Source organism: Cherax quadricarinatus, chromosome 28 (genome assembly GCF_038502225.1).
Source record: "Cherax quadricarinatus isolate ZL_2023a chromosome 28, ASM3850222v1, whole genome shotgun sequence".
In the NCBI taxonomy this organism is placed as follows: domain Eukaryota; kingdom Metazoa; phylum Arthropoda; class Malacostraca; order Decapoda; family Parastacidae; genus Cherax; species Cherax quadricarinatus.
In genome coordinates, this window is record NC_091319.1 from 15,563,170 (window position 1) to 15,588,201 (window position 25,032).

Below are 25,032 nucleotides of genomic sequence, written 5' to 3' on the forward strand. Positions count from 1 at the left end.
AACCAGACTGAGAGTCGAAGATCAAAATGAATTTTTTATGAGAGAGCCACAAAATTTGATTAACACAAGCCTATCCGATGTTATCCTGACGCCAAATGACTTCGAACAGGCGATAAATGACATGCCCATGCAGACATAGCCCATCACTCCACAAAGGGGGCAGTAAAGCAACAGCAAAGAACTACAGACCAATAGCACTAACATCCCATATCATAAAAATCTTTGAAAGGGTTCTAAGAAGCAAGATCACCACGCATCTAGAAACCCATCAGTTACACAACCCAGGGCAACATGGGTTTAGAACAGGTCGCTCCTGTCTGTCTCAACTATTGGACCACTACGACAAGGTCCTAAATGCACTAGAAGACAAAAAGAATGCAGATGTAATATATACAGACTTTGCAAAAGCCTTCGACAAGTGTGACCATGGCGTAATAGCGCACAAAATGCGTGCTAAAGGAATAACAGGAAAAGTCGGTCGATGGATCTATAATTTCCTCACTAACAGAACACAGAGAGTAGTCGTCAACAGAGTAAAGTCCGAGGCAGCTACGGTGAAAAGCTCTGTTCCACAAGGCACAGTACTCGCTCCCATCTTGTTCCTCATCCTTATATCCGACATAGACAAGGATGTCAGCCACAGCACCGTGTCTTCCTTTGCAGATGACACCCGAATCTGCATGACAGTGTCTTCCATTGCAGACACTGCAAAGCTCCAGGCGGACATCAACCAAATTTTTCAGTGGGCTGCAGAAAACAATATGAAGTTCAACGATGAGAAATTTCAATTACTCAGATATGGTAAACATGAGGAAATTAAATCTTCATCAGAGTACAAAACAAATTCTGGCCACAAAATAGAGCGAAACACCAACGTCAAAGACCTGGGAGTGATCATGTCGGAGGATCTCACCTTCAAGGACCATAACATTGTATCAATCGCATCTGCTAGAAAAATGACAGGATGGATAATGAGAACCTTCAAAACTAGGGAGGCCAAGCCCATGATGACACTCTTCAGGTCACTTGTTCTATCTAGGCTGGAATATTGCTGCACACTAACAGCACCTTTCAAGGCAGGTGAAATTGCCGACCTAGAAAATGTACAGAGAACTTTCACGGCGCGCATAACGGAGATAAAACACCTCAATTATTGGGAGCGCTTGAGGTTCCTAAACCTGTATTCCCTGGAACGCAGGAGGGAGAGATACATGATTATATACACCTGGAAAATCCTAGAGGGACTAGTACCGAACTTGCACACGAAAATCACTCACTACGAAAGCAAAAGACTTGGCAGACGATGCACCATCCCCCCAATGAAAAGCAGGGGTGTCACTAGCACTTTAAGAGACCATACAATAAGTGTCAGGGGCCCGAGACTGTTCAACTGCCTCCCAGCACACATAAGGGGGATTACCAACAGACCCCTGGCAGTCTTCAAGCTGGCACTGGACAAGCACCTAAAGTCAGTTCCGGATCAGCCGGGCTGTGGCTCGTATGTTGGTTTGCGTGCAGCCAGCAGCAACAGCCTGGTTGATCAGGCTCTGATCCACCAGGAGGCCTGGTCTCAGACCGGGCCGCGGGGGCGTTGACTCCCGGAACTCTCTCCAGGTAAACTCCAGATGCTGGCCCACAGATGGCTCCAACTTTATCCTGTTCCCTACTTGTATGCTTCATAACAATAAAAATTCTTTCCAATGAGCTGATGTAGGTAACAGCTCTTAGCTTGTCAATAAAGTTAGGAATCCTTAATCTGTAAATAGCTTGTCAATAAAGCTAGGGATCCTTTAACCTAACCTTGTCAAACCCTGTGTTAAAAGAGAGAGAGAGAGAGAGAGAGAGAGAGAGAGAGAGAGAGGAAACTTAAGAAAATAGAGCATCAGGTGTTGCGAATCTTGTGCTTATAGTAAACTGGCTTATGTAAAAGAGAAATATTGGGAAACTGAAAAAAAAGAAATAAGATAAATGGACAGGCAAGGTGAAAAGAGCAGAGAGAGCTGGTGAGAAATAACAATGTTTGTCACAGTGCGACCAATGTTTGATGAGGATCATGGCGAGCAAAACAGGACGATGACCGAACACAAGTGCTTGTAAGAAACCTCTGAAAGTATGGGAACTCCTGAGCGTGGTAATGCTTATTGGGCCCGCAAATTCACATAAATATCACAATCTGGCTGATCCGGCACTTATAGAAGGAAGTTATTTCCTATCTTTGTTGTGGCAATTTTCTGGCATCTACTTATAGAATGCTGGAGTCTAGTGCCACTGATGTTGACACGAATTGTGCCCATGGCTACCTTGCTCTTCACTGGGTGTATACTTTCTTTCATATTCAGCATTTCAATCCATTTGTTAGTGTGCAGGTTATGGACCAGGCCCTCAAATATCTTCCATATACTATACTGTATATTACAAAGTATCGCTCTCGTCTTTGTTCGAGAGAGAATAATCTATGTGCTTCGTGGCGTTCCCAATAGTTTCGATGTTTTACCGAGTCTAACCGAGCAGTATACGACCATACATTTTGCAGCTCTCTTCTCTCTCACAGTTTGAAAGGCAATGTAAGCAGCACAGAACAGTATTAAAGCACCATTATTAGTCTATGCTGCATTTGCATATTAAAGCACCATTGTTTTTTGTTGAATGTGCCTTACTCTATTTTCCAAATGACAGAACTCCTCTAAGACGATGAATACGAAGAAATCAATTAAAGATTAGAGAGATTTTAAAAACTGAACAAGGACAAAAGCTGGACTCAAAATAGGGGGGGGGCGCAACCCCAAGGAATACTGGACAGTATTGATATAAGGGGTAAAAACTCTTGAAAAAAAAAAAACAGATGCGAAAAAATAAAATCTGACCAGAAAAGATTTTGCCCAGGAGAGAGAGAGAGAGAGAGAGAGAGAGAGAGAGAGAGAGAGAGAGAGAGAGAGAGAGAGAGAGAGAGAGAGAGAGAGAGAGAGAGAGAGAGAGAGAAGCTTTAAAGAAGGCACTAATGACCCGTAATACTTCACTGCAGACAGAGGACCAGACAACTAAAAAAGCCCCAAATGTGGTTTAGTGTACCTGAAAGTTTAATAAACTCTGTAACACTTAAATTACAATAATCAGAAAGCACCTGGAGAAAAGGGGCTTCATACAGGACCAACAGAATGAGACCAAAGATAGTTCACCAACCTAAGAGATTTCTATGGCAGACAAGTGATTTACTTAACATTGCTAAACTGTCTATAATCCTTTAATAGGACACACAGGTGATCAATTTACAAACTGTAAAATAAGGTTGGAGCATCAGGATGGCTACCTCCAAGAATTTTTTTTAAAGTGTTCCTCACGGAAGGGAGAAAGAAAGGCGGCCACTGCTGCCTCATAATCTGAAGGGAGGCAGCTATTAATTATAAACAGGGCAACGTCAGTTGTATATGCCACACTGACATATATTAAACTGTTTGAATATGAAGAACCAATATGGAAACCACATCACCACAAGCAAGTAGGAAAGTTTCAAAAGGTTCCGAGATTTAACAAAAGACTAGATCCAGAGGTTAGAAACTTTAAAGAACTCAAATCTTTAAAAGATGGAAAAAAAAAGAGATCAAATGAAACAATCGCAATGTGTAAGATACTCAGAGACATCGGTAAAATGAATAAAGATAATACAAACTGGTGGAATCAGGAATAGAGGGCACAAACGAATGCCTAAATGAGCCACTATAATTAACTTCAGCTCGTGGGTGATGAGCAAGTGGGAAGCACTAGAGGTACTGGAGGTCAACTCTATAGTCGAATTCAAACATAAATACGAGATTCCAAAGGGTACCTTGTGCATCACAACGGACGATTAACAGTAAAGAAACCCGGCCCAAGAGCTGGCGGTCAACCCTCAATAACAATTAGGAAAGCACACACAAATCGATGTTTCCTACCCAGCAATTCTATTTACTTCGCTGTGGCCTTGAGTAAGCCGCCAATGACCAACAGTCCGGCGCAGGTAAACCAGTCAACAGTTTAAATACACAAGAGGAAGGTGACAACAGGTGCAGTAGTAGCAAGGTATATTTATACAAGTGGTAGTAATGTGTGTGTGCGAACATCACAGCTACACCACCCAAGTTTCTCTCTCTCAAGCTTTTCACCCGGTCCCAGAGTCGGTGCAAATTTTCATCCTTCAGAATCAGTAATTAGCAAAAAAATAATGACAGCAGTTTTCAGTCTGAATGAAAATGCCACAATTTTTTTTTATAATTGTTGCTAAGGAAGTTAATTTATTCTTCACCTAGACTGTAAGAGTGAGTATACTAGAGTCTACTGTATATTTTTCAACAAATTTGTGTATACATTCATCTACTGCAAGTAAATTTGTAATACCTTTTTAAAAATAGTTATTTCATTTCCACTAATAAAATGCCTTACCATATCAAGATCTTCATATACCTTAATAAGTGAACAATCAAATACATAGTGCTCGAGAAAGTGGACATAATCTGGTTGCATACTAAACATTTAGTTTGATCATGGTGTATATGTTAAAACTCCCAAATATATTGTATTTTTAAACAAGCCTAAACCTGGCTACTTCAATATCCGTCAGCAGCTCTTAGGCTGCATGATGCTGCTTCCTAAACATCATATACAATTAAGACTTCCTTATGTTGTCTTTATTCGTACATGTGTTGAGAGTCGTGGCCATACGGCCTCATGATTTACCAGACAGCCTCAAAGGCGCCGGAGAGCCAAGCATTAACTCAAATCATATTTTTTTTTTTTAAATGTCGACGAGAAAGAGGGTCTGCAGAACCAAATAATACCCTGCTGCAAAACACAATGAAAATTCTCAAAAACATGACCAATTGTAAACAAGCAGAGAGGTGAGATCAAGGAAGAAAGCCGAGGCATTCTTCCCCATGACCTCGCTTCTCGTAGTCTATTTGTGTCTGTGAGGAAGAATCTCTTATTTGTATTGCCCAGCGCATGCACCCGCAGCGCCCCACCACGACTCTCGCCTCCACCTCAGTTACCTCACTACACAGCTCACCATCACAACCCCATAGGTCACCGCAACAACCCATAGGTCACCACTTCACCCCACCTCCATAGGTCATAAAGGCAACCCGCAAGTCACACTCCACAGGTCATCACACGTCACAGGCGCGTGTACTTGGATACAGACGGTGACAGTTTTAGGTTATAAGGGGAAGTGACTCGATGGAAAGTTATGTAGCGCATAAATATCAATGTTTAGTGATAAATACGGTTGCAGATGGAGTCAGAAATAATTAGTAAGACCTAGTGAGTTAGGAAGCTGATGCTAGGGCTGGAGGGGTAGGGGGAGCATTTATGTATCACTCATAGGTCACCACTACACACCATAGGTCACCACTACACACCACAGGTCACCACTACATCCCACAGGTCTCGTAGGTAGAGGATCAGGTAAGCACTCAAGATGGAGTGGACGCTGCCAAAAGCCACAGACTGTTTTAAACATTCATGGTATTTTATACCATTTTAATATTCACAAAAAACATTACCTATAATACAAAATGTTTTCATCAGTTGTTTAAGCACATTTGTATTAAGACCACGTTTTGTGGAATTGTTTGTCCGTCCATCCTTGGAGCTACGACTGGGGAATGATGCCACATATCAACTTCCTCTCCAGTTAAGTGCCACAATACCGTGACTGGAAAAATTCTCTCACACACACACAAAAAAAAAAAAAATACGTCAGAGAAATTCCCCCGCCCTCCTCATATCGTACTATCCTCTGGCCTACTCTACTTTTCTCGCCCCAGCTGTGATTTGACAATGGTCCAGAATGGGCTGACACGTCGTAATAATGCGTTTGTTTTTTTTCTTTTTTTAGGTTGGAGGGAGTAGGAAGTGACTTATCTGAACTGTCCTTAGGGTATTTCTCCACGTTCAATATGAATCGTTAACTGTATTATTTATTACTCTCGATTAGGTAAACGTGTTACCTTATACTTCAGTATAATTTTCGATAATAACGACAAAAAACTGCATCTTACGTTTGGCAGGGAGGGGCGAAACACTATTTTGAACGTGGATTTAAATCACGAACGGCTCAAAATTTCGAGACCGGGCTGCACGTGTATGTAACAGGTGTCATACTGTATGTTACGGGAACTTCAAGAATTCAGAGTTTAAACCCACCTGAAAGAAAAAAGTTCTTAATAAAATTTATTCTAGTTTCCCGTGTTCATCCTTATCTCAAAGACTTATAGGGGAAAAAATGCTTAACGAACATCTAGCCAAATAAAGAAAATAGTTGGAGTCTACCTGGAGGGTATTCCAGGGGTCAACGCCCCCGTGGCCCAGTCCTTGACCAGGCCTCCCGGTGGATCAGGGAGTGATCAACTAGGTTGCTAATGCCGGCCGCACGCAATCCAACGTACGAAGCACAGACCCGTTGGTCAGGCACTTACTTTGGGTACCTGTCCATCTCCCTCTTGAAGACAGCTAAGGGTCTATTAGTAATCCCCCTTACGTATGCTGGGAGACATACATAAAGGGGATACACTTCTTTATTTCACTTGTTTTGAGGTATTGACTACACAATTGAAAATTGGATTGGTCAACCATACTTGTTTCTTCTCAAACTAGACAGGGGCAAATTTTCTCATGCTAGGGGCATTGTCAAAAAAAAAAAAAAAATTCTCAAAAATGATCCCTCTGGCAAAAATGGTTATAAAAGAAGACTCCAATGTCAAAAAATGGTTATAAAAAACTGTAAAAAAAAAATCTCATGGTCAAAATAATAGCTGTCAAAACGAAGATCCCACGGTCAAAAACTGGCTGTCCAAAAAGGTCGATCTAGATCAAACACCACAGATACACCGAGAGATGTGTAACATTAATATATATATATATATATATACATATACACACAGTGTTTACACTGATCTCTATTGTATGAATTAATGATTTCTTGATTAGTTGAGAACAGTTTATATTTAGCCTTAACGGCTCTTGTTTAGTCGATAAGTTTTAAACCCAGTCAACCTTCCAACCAAACACCACAGTGGCGGTCGAGCCTAGAATGTCCTCACAATGTATGAACACTACAAAACAATACCTTCTCTCTATCAAGCTTTCTCCCTCTCAGACCAGCATGCTTCCCTCTTAGACAAGCACTTCTCCCTGTCAAGCCTTCTCCCTCCTAGATAAGCACTTCTTCCTGCTGGCTATCAGATAAGCCCTTCTCTCAGCCAGACAAGAAGTACTTCCTGTCAGACAAGCCCTTCTCCCTGTCAGACAAGCCCTTCTCCCTGTCAGACAAGCCCTTCTCCCTGTCAGACAAGCCCTTCTCCCTGTCAGACAAGCCCTTCTACCTGTCAGTCAGCTTTTGTCCATGTCACATCCTTCAGGCTGCGAGTCATGCCCTTACTCTTATAAGCATGCAAGTAACAGCCAACAAGTATCCCTACATTCTAATTATGCACTAAAGCACGTGTTGTGGCGAACAGTGTTGATTTACGCGCAGCATATTGTGGTAATGTAAACATTTACACTGTTGCTTGACGGACGCCGCTGAAGCAAACTGTGTTTGCTCCAACTTGTGCCCAACAGATGGCACTGAGGAAAGTTATGGGGTGAGATACGCTGTGTTTACAAACATAAAGCGTCCATGAAGTTTACAGGGATGACGGAAATTCTGCTTATTCTTGATATATGGCGCCGATGTAATTTATAGGATCAGAGATGCATGCTCTCACTAGATGGCTCTGATATAATTTGTGGGCTGAGAAAAACTATTTACTCTCAACAAATGACGCTAAGTCATAGGTCGAGAGTTATTTTTGTCTACAGTGTGTTAAATAATACTGAAGGAAGCTAAGACATCACTTACACATAAGGGGAATCACCAATAGACCCCTGATTGTCTTCAAGAGGGACCTGGACAGATACCTAAAGTCAGTGCCAGATCAGCCGGGCTGTGGGTTCGTGCGATGGACTACGTGCGGCCAGCAGTAACAGCCTCGTTGATCAGGCCCTGATCCACCTGGAGGTCTGGTCATGGACCGGGCTGCGGGGGCGTTCATCCCCGGAATGCCTTCCAGGTGGACTCCAGGTAGGTACACCCAAGAGAAGACTGAAAAAAGCTAGGATATCACCTACACCAGACAGAACACTGAAAGAAACTAGAATATCCTTTACATCCCTAGAGGCAACACTGAAAGAAGCTAGGATATTACACCTCTAGAGGCAACGGTAAAAGAAGCTAGGATATCACACCGCTAGAGACAACGGTAAAAGAAGCTAGGATATCACACCGCTAGAGACAACGGTAAAAGAAGCTAGGATATCACACCGCTAGAGACAACGGTAAAAGAAGCTAGGATATCACACCGCTAGAGACAACGGTAAAAGAAGCTAGGATATCACACCGCTAGAGACAACGGTAAAAGAAGCTAGGATATCACACCGCTAGAGACAACGGTAAAAGAAGCTAGGATATCACACCGCTAGAGACAACGGTAAAAGAAGCTAGGATATCACACCGCTAGAGACAACGGTAAAAGAAGCTAGGATATCACTTACACCTGAGAGAGAACATGAAAGAAGTTATGACTTAACCTAAGAGACCAGAGTGAATCAATGTGTTGAGAGACGCTCCACAGTACTTACATTCTACATCATCGTGCTGAACAATAAGCAAGCCGCCGCTTACCTGTGGAAAGATAGAAGAAATGCTGAATATTTTTGTGTTCATTATTCACCTAAATATTTCTGGGTGAAATAATATAGACTACAGTCGAAATAAGTTTTTATGTCTTCGATTTCAGAAGAAGAAGAATTGCAGCTACCATACGCCAAACATACAAGAAAAATAGGTGACATTTAAATTTCTCTTCATAAATCACACACATCCTCAAATCTTGTAGAAATTTCTCCATGTTTAATGAAGATTTTGCAGTAACAGTCAGCCATACCATCGCCCAACTGAAGTGAAGATCAAGCTAAAAATTTTTTTGGCATTTGTCGATACGAAGAATGTCTTATGACAGAATATTCAGTAATGTGAACATTGGTACACGACGGTAAAGAAAGAACAATTACGAAAATCATCTCATTAATAAAATAAACTGTTCATAGTATATCTATGACGATGTAAGTGCATTTTTTTTTTTGCAACGAATAATTCTGAAATTCCAAAAGAATAAAAAGCAGATAACTGTAGCGAGGCAGAGCTAAAACGGACCAGCCAGACAGAACCAGCCAGCCGGCCAGAAAACCAGACAAAGCCAGTCAGCCATAGCCAACTAAACAACCAGTCAAGCAAAACCAGTCGCTCACAAGCCAGGAGAAGCAGTCAGCCACAACCAGCCAGATACAGAATCACTCATCCAGCCATAAACAAAAAGGAAAGACATAAAAAAGTAAAGATAAGACCTGCAGAAACACCATAACTAGAAATAAGGAGACTGCAGAAACACCAACACTAGAAAACAAGAAACTACGTATACATAATCATCACCTAAACAAAAAAATAGAAGCCTCTAGAAACACCAAAACTATAAACTAGGAGAGAGTGCAGACACTCATTACTTAAATAAAAACTAGAGAGCGTAAACACTCAGTCAAGGTAACAAAAAGTCACATAAATCTTAACATAATCAGTCATGAACGAGAGTCACGACCGAGGCTTCACCTGCTACTGCGCACTACGTGGAGTTCACCAAGGCGTTTAATACATGTATTTTATACATTTTTGAGAGCATTAAACCCTTGTGGGTAATTAAGTGTAGGGAGTGAAAGAGGCTCGATCCTAAGTCTGCTAATCAAAACAATGATTAAAAATTCACGCTCAGAGATTCGTTTTGAAAATACTGACATAAAACAGTGGTTGAAAGATATAAAACAGTGGTTGAAAGATATAAAACAGTGGTTCAAGGATATAAAACGGAGGTTGAAAGATATAAAACAGTGGTTCAAGAATATAAAACGGAGGTTGAAAGATATAAAACAGTGGTTCAAGAATATAAAACGGAGGTTGAAAGATATAAAACAGTGGTCAAAAGAGACAAAAAACAAGAGTTTAAAAAAAGAGGGGGGGGGGGAGATTTGACCCTTTTTTATAATTTACATCCAATCTCCGGATAATCCGAAGAGATAAAGAAAAAGCAGCGAGCGAGAAAGTTACTGCTTCCACGGGAAATGTTGTCCATGAACTTTACAATAAGATGACTGATGTTTTCACTGAAGCAAAGCGCAACACTAAATGCGAACATCAACAATAAATGTCCTAATTATTTTTTGAAAAGACTTCCCAGGAATCTGGGCATTAAAGAAGAAAAAAAAAAGAGTAATTTAAAAATGTTACAACAATCCTTAATACCAACCCATCAAGTCTAATATTTATAATTAACAAACAATTATTATTATTATTATTATTATTATTATTATTAATTTACAGTATATTCAGGGAGACGTGTTAAACTAGTAAACCTGAGAAATGGGTGGCAATAATGTTTAAAACTAGGATGGAGAGGGTAACTCTTCAAGGGACGCCCACACCATTCAAATGCTGATAAAAGAAAAGTGTGAAGCAGCTTCAGAAATCCTCTACTGCGATACTTCCGTATTCAAACACTCAAACCACAGCTACAAAAACACACAATTCTTAATCAACTACTTAGGCACGCACGGTTCTGGATCAAACACACCCAAACAAAGAAAGTTCTAGATAAGTCACATACACAGAGCTATAGACAAACTACATCCACACAAATACACAGCTGTAGATAAAACATCCGCACAAAACACATTTCTGGATAATCCATGTATACATCTTTATCCATATCACATTAACAGAGCTCTATACAACCCACGTTCACACTAATAAACAGCTCTAAAAGCCCACGTTCACACCAATATACAGTTCTATACAGCCCACGTTCATACCAATATACAGTTCTATACAGCCCACGTTCATACCAATATACAGTTCTATACAGCCAACGTTCATACCAATATACAGTTCTATACAGCCAACGTTCATACCAATATACAGTTCTATACAGCCAACGTTCATACCAATATACAGTTCTATACAGCCAACGTTCATACCAATATACAGTTCTATACAGCCCACGTTCATACCAATATACAGTTCTATACAGCCAACGTTCATACCAATACACAGCTCCATACTATCCACATTCACACTAATATACAGCACTATACAACCCACAACCATACTAACACACATCTTACGACCCACTTTAACTCAGATACATAGCTCTAAATATCATACACAGAGCTGTAGACAAAACTCTAGCGTATAGTGATCAAAGTCATCAAAAGACCAAACAAGTCTGGGTACCAGGATAAGCTGGAGGCTACATGACTGACAATTCTCCAGACATGGTATGACACAGCAGATCCAGGTTCCCACATCAAGAGCTCCAATTATTTAGTAGTGAGGCGAAACACATAAACAAGACACCATCTAGAGTAGAGAATATGACATGTCTTTATAGCAGCTTTCTAACTACAGATACAAACACAAGAGTAAATACCTTCCTGCCAAGTGAGGGACAAAGAGAAAGGGAGAAGGGATTCAAATATGCTGAGAAATCACTTGTCCCGAGTAGGGAAAGGGGCTGGGAGGGTCACCACTTTGATACTGGAGTTGTTAAGTCACCCCAGCACTCATTGCACAGCCCTGCAGTGATAAGCCCGCGTCGCAGCTGCAGGGCCCTCCCCACCTACTACCTCACATACACAAGTGCCCTTACCCACACTGTTCTGCCTCGTCCCTGACTCTGTGGCAAAGGCACGAGCGAGGTCTAGTTAATACAATCTGAAAAACTAAACTTTTATGTTATATAATCTTTAAATAGCTTCTATCTCGAAACAACTTGTTTGACCTGGTTCCTTAACCAAGGAACAGAGTGAAGAACGAAACTCAAACGCCAACTTTTTTTTCCAGACACACAGTTTGCCTTGAAAATACATATAACAGACGTGACCAAACTATAGATTGCGAGTCACATGTGGCTCTTTTGTTGCTTCAGTGTAACTCGTGAGATACTGTCCAGGTTTACTTCCTGATTTCACGCCTACAGATATTGGTCGTCATCTGGCATATAGATTCGAGGCAATAATCAGCATACTGAACACAGTTATCCATACAATAATGCTGAGTGTAGATTTAGATCGGATATCGGATATGCAACACTTTCTATATGATTAGTTAAAATAAAGAAGTGCACACTAATTATATAAATGTTGGTTTATGGCCCTGTACGAAAAAGTTAGCCATATCTTGCAGCTGTTAATTACCTGGAAATAGCTTTATGCGATTTTTGGGTCATAAAGGGTTGGCCCTTCCCGGTATATAAGAAACCAACATATAAAACATACCCTTATACATTACTTTTCTAACCATGACAACAGGAAATATCATATTTTTCATAGGTGAGATTTGCAGAGACCTAGACACCAGAGTTAAGAATTAAGGAAAACATGCTTAGAAAACCCAAAACCACGCTGGCGTAACACGCGCGCGCGCACATACTAACGCCCGTACCATGGCTTAGAACAGCACCAATCATCGCTAAGGAATCAAACTTTTCAAAACTGCATTACCTCCGACCTCAAATGTGCTGGAGATTATCATCAACTGCTTTACCTGTGAGGTGAACTCTCCACATATATGAGCTTGAATTTGTATATTTTTCTGTAGATCTGAGTGTACAGAAAAAAAAGTTGCTCGTAAATATTATGTAGCACATGTGGTGGTTTATCAGATATTCCATGCTTCACTGAGGAACGTTCACAACTTTAGGCTTGGTAAACCATCATACACACATCAGAAAGTATTTCTTCTTTTAAGAGTGTAATAAACCTGAAGAACTATCTGTCTGACTAATGAAACATGATAAATACCTAACCTTCAATCATAAATGTAAAAAAAAATCAAAAGAGTATGTAAATCTTTCACAAGTCGCAAATTTGTTTTCCCCTTGACGGGGCACAAGACACCATGCTGTTAGTTATACACATCTGTAACACAGACGAGCATCATCATCATAATCAAGGGGGAAGCACTAAACCCATAGGATTATACAGTGCTTGGGGGAGGGATGAAAGGTATTCAGGCTTAATTCAGGGAACTGGAGCACAGATCCAGTTCCCTAGATCAAGAGCCCCTCACCAGCATCAAGGAACCTTCCTTGAGGGGTAACACAGACGAGCATACCTTAACTCCCACCTGTCCTCAGCACCCTCGTCTCTGCCTTCCCTTAGTCGGTCTAGAATTTTTATCAGACCCCGCTGGGCATAGTTAAATATTTTAAAAGTATTAGTCATTTTAATATTACAATTTAGCATAGCTAATCTACATAAAATATAGATAAAATCTCAAGAAAATTTAATTATCTTATTAACACTAAAAACATTGGTCATTACTGGGTTACACAATCATCAAATGTAAGTTGATACATACAGCCAGTGCAAAATGGACACAATTTCATTATGTCCTTGAATTTGTATTGATAAAGCCACTGGATGGCGAAATGTCTACAGATAAAGATACTTAGATGTAATATGTGTCTAATTCTTCTTCATTAAAAATCAAGTGGTTTACCATTTCCTGCAGGGCTTGCTTGGACGTGCCTCTGTCTATTCTCCTTCCTTACCTTCCCATCCTCACACCTCTACACATTCCATCGTCTCGCTTCTCCCGTCCTCCATACCCTCCATCTTAACATCTACCTTTTCATACCTTCCGTCTTCTCTTCACCCTTCAAGGAGTACCTAGCTACCGTTGAAGGTCTCTGAATCCAAAGAACTAGAGCTATCCTCCCCATCCTTGGATCAAGCTTAATTATCACCCATTCCCCAGGTGTTTTGTGACCTGCGGCTTTAGCTCTTCTTCAGGAATGATGCAGTAGTAATTCTACCTCTCTCTCTCTCTCTCTCTCTCTCTCTCTCTCTCTCTCTCTCTCTCTCACACACCTTACCACCACCTCATTCCAGCATTCCCCAACTATCCTCTTCCCCTTCACCTTCCCTGTTCCCCAACATCTTCTCCACTTTACCCCACACTCCAACTCTCTTCTCCTGCCTCTCCATCTGATGAAATCCAAGAGCAGCCACTCTTCTCATGGATAGGAAAGCCATCGAGAGAGGGGAATGGGCCAGAGGCATTAGAGGAAGAGCACGAGGGAGACCCAGCAAGAGCACGAACTCGAGGAAAAGGAGAATCTTTAGGTGTGGAGAGAGAGAGAGAGAGAGAGAGAGAGAGAGAGAGAGAGAGAGAGAGAGAGAGAGAGAGAGAGAGAGAGAGAGAGAGAGAGAGAGAGAGAGAGAGAGAGAGACAGAGAGAGAGAGAGAGAGACAGACAGACAGACAGACAGACAGACAGAGAGACAGAGAGAGACAGACAGAGGGAGAGACAGAGACAGAGACAGAGAGAGAGGGAGAGAGAGAATTTCCTGCTGAGAAAAGAAAGGTGATTGTCAGTAAAGAACGTAAGATAATTACTGGCGCTAATTGTGATGACAGGAAACAGCAGCTAAGCTGTCAACAGTCAAGTGGATAACCTGGGGGTGAAATTAGACTGATGTCAAAGAACCGCATGCAGGAATTTACAAGCAGAGCAGTCAAGAAGTTTGTAGCATTAAGTTGGTTTTCGCAGCTTTCTCGACACTAGTGGCCGCAATATTTTACGAGGAACAAGTTCGTTCCTACTTTGAATATGCACCACTCCCTTAGACGGACAGGCTTGTCTTTGTAACAAACTTGTTCCAAATTTTATTTTGAATATGATTCTGCTCCTGTTGTTTTGGTAATATTGTTGCAGTATAATAATAATAATAATAATAATAATAATAATAATAATAATAATAATAATAATAATAATATCTTCCTTGTCCCTACACCATCATCCTCACCAACACCATCACTACAATCTTCACTCCCCAACACGTCACTAAATATATCTTTAAGTTTAACGACACAAGTGCGTCAAAGGTTAATTAAAAATAATAATTCTCCTCACGCCTCCAGCAGCAGCAGCAGCAGCAGCAACAACACCTTCCCCCACATCCCAGAGATCCTCACCTTCCTATACCCCATCTCTAACCCCATTCCCTCCCCACGCTCTTAACCCATTCTCTTATCGCACCCATCACTTGGCTTCCCTCCTCGCCTCCTACCACTCCCCCACACTTTACAACCCAACGCTCCTCTTCCCTCACATTTTCTTCTTTCCCCCTCCTTCGTCTTCTTTCCCCGCCTGCAACCCCACAATCCCATTTACCCTTAATGGAATACTTGACTATATCCTTATTGCCCCACTGAAGTCTCCCAGCTCAGTCTGACACAATTCATTACTTCTCATGTTTGTGTTTATAACACCCGTCCCGCGTGGAGTGAAACAGAGAAACAGCTAGCTTTAGTTCATACTATGTAACTATAATAATAATTTCATTATTTCTACAAGTACATGTACAAGGTATCTAGGCCTAGCTAACATCAATAACACACTACTATGCAGAAAGCCGCTTGTTTTGCTGAGCATTTCCAGCAAATTATCTCAGTTTTGTCCCAGGATGCGACCCACACCAGTCGACTAACAACCAGGTACCTATTTTATACTTATGGGTGAACAGGGACAGCAGGTGTCTTATAGAATAGGGTAGTAGCACACTGCTGATGTATCCAATTACGCTAAATAAAAAAATCTCATTTAAGGAAAATCAACATTACATTTCAGTACTACTTTGTATATACAATATTCCATACAAAAGCAGATCTATTTACATACTTAATATGACCTACCATGAGACAAAAGTTTAGACTAAGTTGCAATTAATATTGTATCTCTGTTATAAAAAGTCTGACTGTGTGTGTGTGTGTGTGTGTGTGTGTGTGTGTGTGTGTGTGTGTGTGTGTGTGTGTGTGTGTGTGTGTGTGTGTGTGTGTGTGTGTGTGTGATATACATATGTCGTGCCGAATATGTAAGACTGGTCAATTAGCAAGAACTCATTTAAAATTAAGTCCTTTCTAAAATTTTCTCCTATACGTTTAAAGATATATTTTTTTCATTAATGTTAATGTAAAAAATTATAATTTTGCACTAAAAGAATCTTAGAAAACTTACCTAACCTTATTATAACAAGAGTAATTTATTTTAGCCTAACCCAACTAAATATATTTTAGATTTGTTTACAATAATTTAATATTAAACAAACACAGTAAAATATTTTTTTTTCGTTAGGTTAAGAATGATTTTGGCGAAATTATTCCATACACAAATTTTCGCTTGTCCTATATGGCAAGATGAGCGTTGCTATTTAAGCCAAGATCGCAAGTTCCGCCTATTCGGCACGATATATATATATATATAGATATATATATATATATATATATATATATATATATATATATATATATATATATATATATATATATATATAATGTATGTATGCAAGTTATCACAGACAGGCGATCTTAACAATGCAAGACAAGCCACGGGGTGTAGAAATCTTCAGCTCAAGTACTTTCACACTTCTCAATGCGTCATTAGGAGTTATGCAAAGTTGCAAGTGAAGGAGTGAGGGGAACCTTTTTCCTCAGTGTAGCGCAGTGCTGCTTTGACACCTGCCACAGCCTCTCTGAAAGCCAGACAACAGACTGCGTGTGTCACCCGCACCACCACATGCAGTGCTTGTCTTGCATATATATATCTATATATATACGTATATATATTGCGGAATTGTGGAATTATGATAAATATTTACAAATCTTAATCTAGACGCATTAGTAATATTCCTTCTAGATGCATATTACAGTATTTTTTTCTAATGGTATATCCATAAATGTAATTTTATTATCTCTTAATTATGTTGACTGGTAGCGTCCTCATCTCTCACACTGAGGGTCAGGAATCGATCCCGGGCACAGGTGAAAAGTTGGCATGTTTCCTTATACATGCCCCTGTTCACCTATCATGAAGTAGGTACCTGGGTGTTAGCCGACTGTTGTGGGTCGCATCCTGCGGGTACATTAATCTAAGTTGCCCGAAATGCTCTGCATAACCAGGGGCTTTTATAAAGAATGCCAATAATGTCAACCTAGTTCTGTATCAATTGTAGCTTCGTTCACACCATCCAGACGAAGACAGATGAAAGGATGAACTTTAAACTCAAGCTGAGATAACAGTTCTGCCTAAAGCCTCACAAGTAGATTTTGAGCAACGCAATCTGAATGTAGGTGAATTAAGCGAAGCCTTCCCCCCTCCATGATCAAGATTTGAAAAGGGGGGAAACTTCCACCAGTTTGATCTATGATGACCCTGCTGCGTGGGTCACTGACGCCCAAATGTGATGTCCGCGAGCGACTTCTCTTATACATGGGAGTACACAATAAACACGGGTAGTAAATCTTTATTAACTACACACCGAAGCTAGTTGCCGAGGACTATCTAATACTCTCTCGATGGAACGTAGAACGAGAAAGGACTATTACTATTGTGGTAGAACATGAACGAAAACAAGCTCAACATTTCGATTTCTCTATAGACAAGAGAAAGTTCTTAATAAATCATTACATAAAAAGCAAGACTTTCCACTGGAGAAGTACACAGTCACTGGCTATAATATTGTGTTGCAGTTTACCAGCATCACGATTAGTGTAACATCTCTGATAAAAGTTCTAAAGACTGAAAAAGATTGTAAATTATTCTAGATATGTACGAGACTTCAATCGCGATTAAAAAAAAAACAGTAAAACAACCGACTCCAAAGACGATCTTTCTTCAGTTTTGTGCAGTAATTTGAGAGCTACTACGAGAAAAGTTCCTGAACATTGTGTATACACACAGGTTGACCTTATTTTGAAGACATTCGTTGCTCCCAGCATACTCTTGATCATCAATGCTTGTTTGAACAGTGCTGAGCGAAGCTATCCGAGTTAAAGTTGATCACAACATGCATGCATTCACAACTTACCAACAAACTGGAAATGAAAACTGGACGTTTCTATCCATCCTGTGCCATTATCAACTCTCAAGTGAGAAAGAAGGAGAAAGCCAGAGGGTCAGGTCAGGGCACTGGGAGGTGAGGAGACACCCAAGGTGAAGTCAAGTGTGTTCTGATCTTTAGAGCATTTACCCATATGGAAGAATCAAGCATGTACCAGTATACTGTCAAGTGATCTAATCTTCACAACACCAGTAACTCCAGATCGCCATGGCTTTCACTTCACCTCTTTTTTTCACACTCCCGAAAACCCTTTCAGTTTAACTCTTAATGTATGGTTTAGTAGCAATTTGCTCCAGCCTGTCTATTCTGAATTATTCTTCATACATTCCTTCCTCAACAATGCAGTAAACATTGATTGGGTTATTTATGCTGGCAACAGAACATGAAATGGCACCAACATGGAGGAATTTTTCACAATTACAGAGCTAAAACACGGGAAATCATTATCTAAATTTAAATATGCATTACTTCTAGGAGATCAAATATCCTGTGCACAGCGTAGAACAATGTAAAATTTATAAATGTTATTTTTGTCAAGTGAAATCAATTTTAAACTATTCAGAAACTATTAATTTATACTTCACAATAATTTTCTTAATTTAACTAAAGAGGAAGGAGCCTGAAGGCACGACTAGGACACCTAATTCTCTTCCAGCTAGCCCTAATGCCAACCTGATAGCCACCCCTAAGCTTCCCCTCCCCTAGTACAGAAATTCTGGCGCCGCCCCTGCAGACATTTGGCAAGTGGAGTGAGAGATGATGGAATTTAATGAAGATAATTGCCACATATTACAAATGGCAAGAAAACGTAGGCCAACGATTATGATCAGGAAAACAGGGAACACAGAGGGATTTGGAAAAAAAAATTATATCACCGGCAATTATAAACGCAGTATTGAAATTATTATAATCAGGGGAGAAGCGTTAAACCCGTAGGATAATACAGTACCTGTGGAGGGGGGAATGTGGAAGGTATTCAGGCTTAATTCAGGGAACCGGAGCACAGATCCAATTCCCTAGATCAAAAGCCCTTCACCAGCGTCATGGAACCTCCCTTGAGGGGTCAGTAGTGAAATAAAAGTCCGCTACGCTGCCAAACATTAACAGCCCTGAGATATTATGGATGGTGAAATATTAAAAAAAGTCACAAGACAAAAGGCCAAAAAGGGACTATGTAAAAGTAATAAAATGTAGATAAATATGAAAAAAAAGCAGCTCAGATATTTTACATAGTGACTCGAAATACTTAAAATATGAATCACGACGAAAGACTATAAATATGGAAAATATTCTAGATGGTTGATAGACAGCGACAAAAAAAACTACAATAAAAAAAGGTTAAGAGAAAATAGTTCTTCAAAGATTTTTTTTTCATTACCATCAACAATCCCACTGCACTGCTTTGTGTGTTTTTCCGATATATTCAGTTTATTTTAATACTTTACATCATACTAAATAATTTCGTTTTATAATATATTCCTCGTTAATGACGAGTTTAAAATAGTATCACTTTTAAAATTCAAGTCTGGGCAACATTTGCCTTTAAAATGTATTTTAATTTCTTAAAGCAGAACACGATAACCTTTACTCGGGAAATCTATAATTATTTTACAAGAGTATAAATTTGTACAATGATTCTGAGAGCACGTAAATGTTAAATGGTGTAGATTTAACCTACGATAAACCAATAAAGACAAACACTGACTTATTTACATTAAGGTTATTGAAAAAAGTTTCCTCCCCGGCGGGGAATCGAACCCCGGTCTCCCGCGTGACAGGCGGGGATACTCACCACTATACTACCGAGGAATGTACTGTTCGTACGTCCTATACCCAGCCTAAAGTAAACTATTCTTGCTTTTATTACACTACCATTCTCGAACAATATATTCAGAAAGAAAAATGTGGAAAATCGAACAGTCATGAGTGAATGGCTAACTGGTTAATAAGGTCTCCATATAAGAATCGCCACTGGAAATAAGTCAATGACCAAGTGGAAAATGGGTCACTTTGACTTTTTTGGGTTATCCTAGGTAATTTACACATGTTACCATGTATGATAATTCGTGTAAGTGTATTTATGTAAGTGTACCTGTACCTAAATAAACTTACTTAAGCTTAGTTTCCCCTGCCCTCGTTTTCTCTTATGCTTCACCGTTATAAAGTGTGGCACATATGTACCCTAGACTTCTGTATTACGAGACATTTCCTTGAAATATACGTATTAAAAATAGGAATAATTTTAGGAGAAAAGTAAATAATGAAACTGAACTTTATAGCAATGCAATTAGAAGCCTTAATAGATCTATAACCCACTATGATAACATGAACGTAGATAAATACGTTTATGGAGCAACTTGCAATCTTACCAGCCTGACTGATGTTGTGGTGGCTAGGCTTAGGCTCGATTACAAGTATTTCTGGCAGTTTGAGAGAGACACCGATGAAGATCAAACCAAATGTAAAGTATGTGGGCAGCCCTTTGGTCACTATATTGAACACTATTTGCTTAACTGCCCACTTCAAGAATATAGAGATAAACAATATAAAAACCTATGTGATATCTCAAGATATCTTATTAATGAAAATAAGATCCAAGATATATTAAGCAAATTTCCCAAATTTGCTTGTAACAGATAAGTGAACTGTAGATATAAATCCAAATGTATTCCTGTTAACCTTTTCGGGGCCTAGGTCCTAGCCCTTTTGTGTGTCCATATGCTCTTGAACTATCGTCCACCAGATGGATATGTAGTGCACAATAAACTAACCACTTCGGTAGCAAAATTTAAATAGCTTAAAAATATTTTACATAAAAAGAAATTACACTGCTGCATCTTACATGCATACGGCGGTAATACGTGATTACTTAACTAAGGCTAACTTCCGGTATATAATGTACATATGTTAATGTTCAGTAGTCTATTTAGAATTTGTGTATTGTATACTTTTTATAGTTTTGTTTTGTCACTATTACTATTGTTATCATAAATACCTTTGATATTATTATAGCTTCTATGACCACCTTATTAGAGAGAGATAATGTCATTGTTCTCTGTCAGATATGCTCCACTGTATCTTTCACATATAATTTACTGCTAGGATACTGTCTGCATTTATATTCCATATATATTTTTTTATGAATGACCCAGCATTTATGACAGTATTTATCACAAGTATTATCACTGAAGAATCTATACTGATTAATCCTGGAGTGTTAAGAACTTAGGATAACCCAAGAAAACCAAGCAATGTGGCTTATTTCCATTGGTGTTCTTCTCTAGAGTGGGACTCACAGTGGTTGACTAACTCCTAGGTATCTATTTACTGTTAGTTGAATAGGGACAACTGGTGTTCGGAGACTCGCTCATTACTCTCATTCCCCCTAATAATGAGCCGGACGCTCTACCATTATACATACAATCTGAAGATTAACACCATTTATTGTTAATACACTGGCCGTCTCCCACAGAGGTTGGGTGACCCGAAAAAGTCGAAATACTTTCACCATCACTCAGTTCATCACTATCTTCCTAGAGGGACGCCGATACAATCCAGATGCCCCTCTAAACTGAAAATATCCCCACCCCTCCTTCAGAGTGCTGGCACTGTGCTTGCCATCTCCAGGTCTCAACCCTGGCTAACCGGTTTTCCTGAATCCCTTCATGAATGTTACCTTGCTCACACTCCAATAGCACGTCAAGTCATACAAAATCACTTGCTTCCTCCCATTCCTATCTAAGACGCTCTCACATGCCTGCTGGATGTCCAAGCACCTCGCATACAAAAACCTCCTTTACCCCTTCCTCAGTCCTTTCCTAGGACGAACCTTACCCTACTTACACTCCAGTACAGATTTATACATTTCCAAGTCATCCTATTTTCCTCCATCCTCTCATGTCCAGCCCACCTCAGCAATCCGTCACCGACCCTACAGCACAGTTCCAGACCAAGCTGAAAAATTCAATTATTTCCTTACAAGGACCCCAGTGAGAATAACATTGACTTTATTGGGTATCCTAGATTATATTTACATAATACAGTAATACAGAGTGCGAGCGAGCGAGCGAGTGTGTGTGTGTGTGTGTGTGTGTGTGTGTGTGTGTGTGTGTGTGTGTGTGTGTGTGTGTGTGTGTGTGTGTACTCACCTAGTTGAGGTTGCGGGGGTCGAGTCCGAGCTCGTGGCCCCGAGTCCGAGCTCCTGGCTCCGTGTGTGTGTGTGTGTGTGTGTGAGGGAGAGGGAGAGAGAGGGAGAGAGAGGGAGAGAGAGGGAGAGAGAGGGAGAGAGAGAGAGAGAGAGAGAGAGAGAGAGAGAGAGAGAGAGAGAGAGAGAGAGAGAGAGTGAGAGAGAGCGAGAGAGAAAAGAAAGAGAAAAAGAAAGAGAGAAAGAGAGAGAGAGAGAGTGTGTGTGTGTGTGTGTGTGTGTGTGTGTGTGTGTGTGTGTCAGTCAACATCTACATGCCCTCAAAATCATTTAAACAAATTATACTTCAGCTTGTAAAACGATCTGCAAATTTTCCTAAAATAAAAACTTAGAAATACTAAACTTATATCATTCCTAATATAAACAAATCGGTTGAGGACAGGAGAGCGAATGTTGCCCACAGCGGAGAGGCAGCACACGTCCACCACCTTCCAAACTAAACAAGTATTAAGGGTGGTGAGGGGGAGGTGTAAAGATAGTGTGTGAATTTAAGAAACGTGCAGCAGAGGTGGTTGGAAGTTTCGGCAGCACCGTGATGCGCCAAAGAAAACAAACTGGAGCTCCGGTTTTGACCAAATTAGCACAGGCGAACATCAAGGTTATATGAGAGGTGACACCAGACATCAATGAAGCAACACAATTAGACTAACAACACTAACTCGCGCAATTATCGGGAGGAGAAGAAGCCTCTAAGTGAGCTGCACTTATCCAGAAGAAATTAACCAATGTTCTTCATGCGATAAGGAATAATTTTCTCAGCAGGAAGCCCGTCCTCCTACCACCACCCTGCCAACCCATACACCTGCCACCCGTCATCCTCCACGTCTGCCACTACCATCTACGGAGCCAAACCCTTAATAAAGCTTTTTTTTCTTTCTACAATCTGGGCGAGTCTACAGCTTGTCAACTACTGTCGCCTAATGTCCGCTCCTCCAAGTGTCAATCTTACAAGAGCTAAGCTACAGTGATGACAGCATCATAAAGATATAATCGTCCTAAGCTGCCAGATGCGTCCACCAACACACAAGTCTATTTAGCTAGGTGTTGCCATAGGAACACCTTATTACCGCCGCATCCACGCCAACAAGTCATTTTACAGTAGATAAAATTAAATTAACTATCAAATACCATAGCTATTAAAAACTTTATAAATAACTATTCAGCACTCCCTTGCTTCTCAAATCATCGTTATAAAAACTTGTCACAACAACTTGAAATTGCCTGTACCACCCTATTTCCTTTCCAATCACTTCCTGTCTTCCTTCTCCACTAAGTCACAATCACTACCATCATTTTTTTTGCCATCGATACTTCCAATATATACGTTATGTCAGACTAGTAATTTTTGTTTTCCATTGTTTAACGACAGTACCTCCACTGCAACAAGAAAACTCCTTATCCAGCACTTACACACTGAAGTCTAGAATTTCTTTTTAAATTAGTCATAATCGGTAAATGACTTCCAGAATTGGTATTCCAAATACTTTTGAATTTCAATTTTCAGCACATCAGACCCACAACAGCCGGCTAACACCAAGTTTCCTGTTTTTACTGCTAGGTGGGTATAGGTGTAAGAAAACTTGCCTACATAAACCACCCTACGAGTCTACCTACCTGGAGGGTAGTCCGGGGATTAATGCCTCCGCGGCCTGGTCCATGGCCAGGCCTCTCGGTGGATCAGGACCTGATCAAATAGGCCGTTACTGCTGGTCGCACGTAGTCCAAGGTATGACCCACAGCCCGGTTGATCCGGCACTGACTTTAGGTAAGTGTCCGGCTCCCTCTTGAAGGCAGCCAGGGGTCTACTGGCAATTCCTTTTATGGCTGGTAGGAGGCTGTTGAACAGTCTTGGGCCCCAGACATTTATTGTGATCCACGAGTCTGAGCCTCGGAATGAGTGCATGGACATGTTGTCAACAGCTTTCTCAAAGTCTAGTGGACTTTGGGTTATGTCAGAAAGTTTGCATACATTGAGGCTCATTCATGAAAAAATTATTTGGACTGTCGATCTTCAGACTGATTAGTGGCTCGCTAAACACAAGAGTCGTATTGAGATTTCAATATATCACTCATTTCTTTGTCATCTGTTATCAGGTGGGGTTAGAACCCATGGTAAGCGAATCGTAAAGCTACAAGCCGGTGCGTAAACCAGCTGGATCAATGGCTTAAGAACTGACCTGTAGTTTTACGAGTCACTCTCCGTGAGTTCTAACCCCACCCCTACCGTGAAACTTTCCTATGTTTCGCAGGGCTTTCACCAGTAAGATACACATCACCTTATTACGTGGGCCGGCAGCAAGTGGGCTTAGGTCACATGATCAAAAGCTCTACCGAGCGGGTCATTGCATGACTTAAACCCAGGTCAATACAAGTTATGCATGAGGAATTAAATACCCTGCCTTTTGTTTACGTCTGCTTCCCCTCCCACCGTTCATCCTCCCCTGGTAGTTGCTTTTCATCATCTTGTTTACTCCACCCTTCCTTTTTTCCACCTTCCGCTACTCCATATCGTTTATTTTAACCGTCATCTTTTCCTCCGTCTTTTCTTCGGTCGTTTGCTTGCTCTTTTGCTCTGTCTCACTCTCTTACTCTCTCTTACCCACCCACCAAAAACTGAGCCTTGTAATCTCGTTCACGTGTACCCTCCTTGTCGCAACACTGGTGCCAGGAGACCTTCACTCGTCCTGGTTCGTTAGTTCATCAGTCAGAGCTTTTCCTCTTTTACTCCCATCTGAAGAGTTAGATTTTAATGTTATGACGTTAAGTGTTAGCAGCTGCCAGGGGTAAGGTGGGAGGTGATGATTAGTT

General features: G+C 40.5%; 1 protein-coding gene and 1 non-coding gene across 4 annotated transcripts in view; both read right to left on the reverse strand.

Annotated features, from left to right (window-relative positions):
- Nucleotides 1–25,032, reverse strand: part of LOC128693337 (ligand of Numb protein X 2) — a 581,167-nt gene that overhangs the window by 473,754 nt on the left and 82,381 nt on the right. The gene's annotated exons all lie outside the window — the stretch shown is intronic.
- Nucleotides 19,758–19,829, reverse strand: TRNAD-GUC (transfer RNA aspartic acid (anticodon GUC)). The gene has a single exon. It is a non-coding gene; the product is annotated as a tRNA-Asp (tRNA).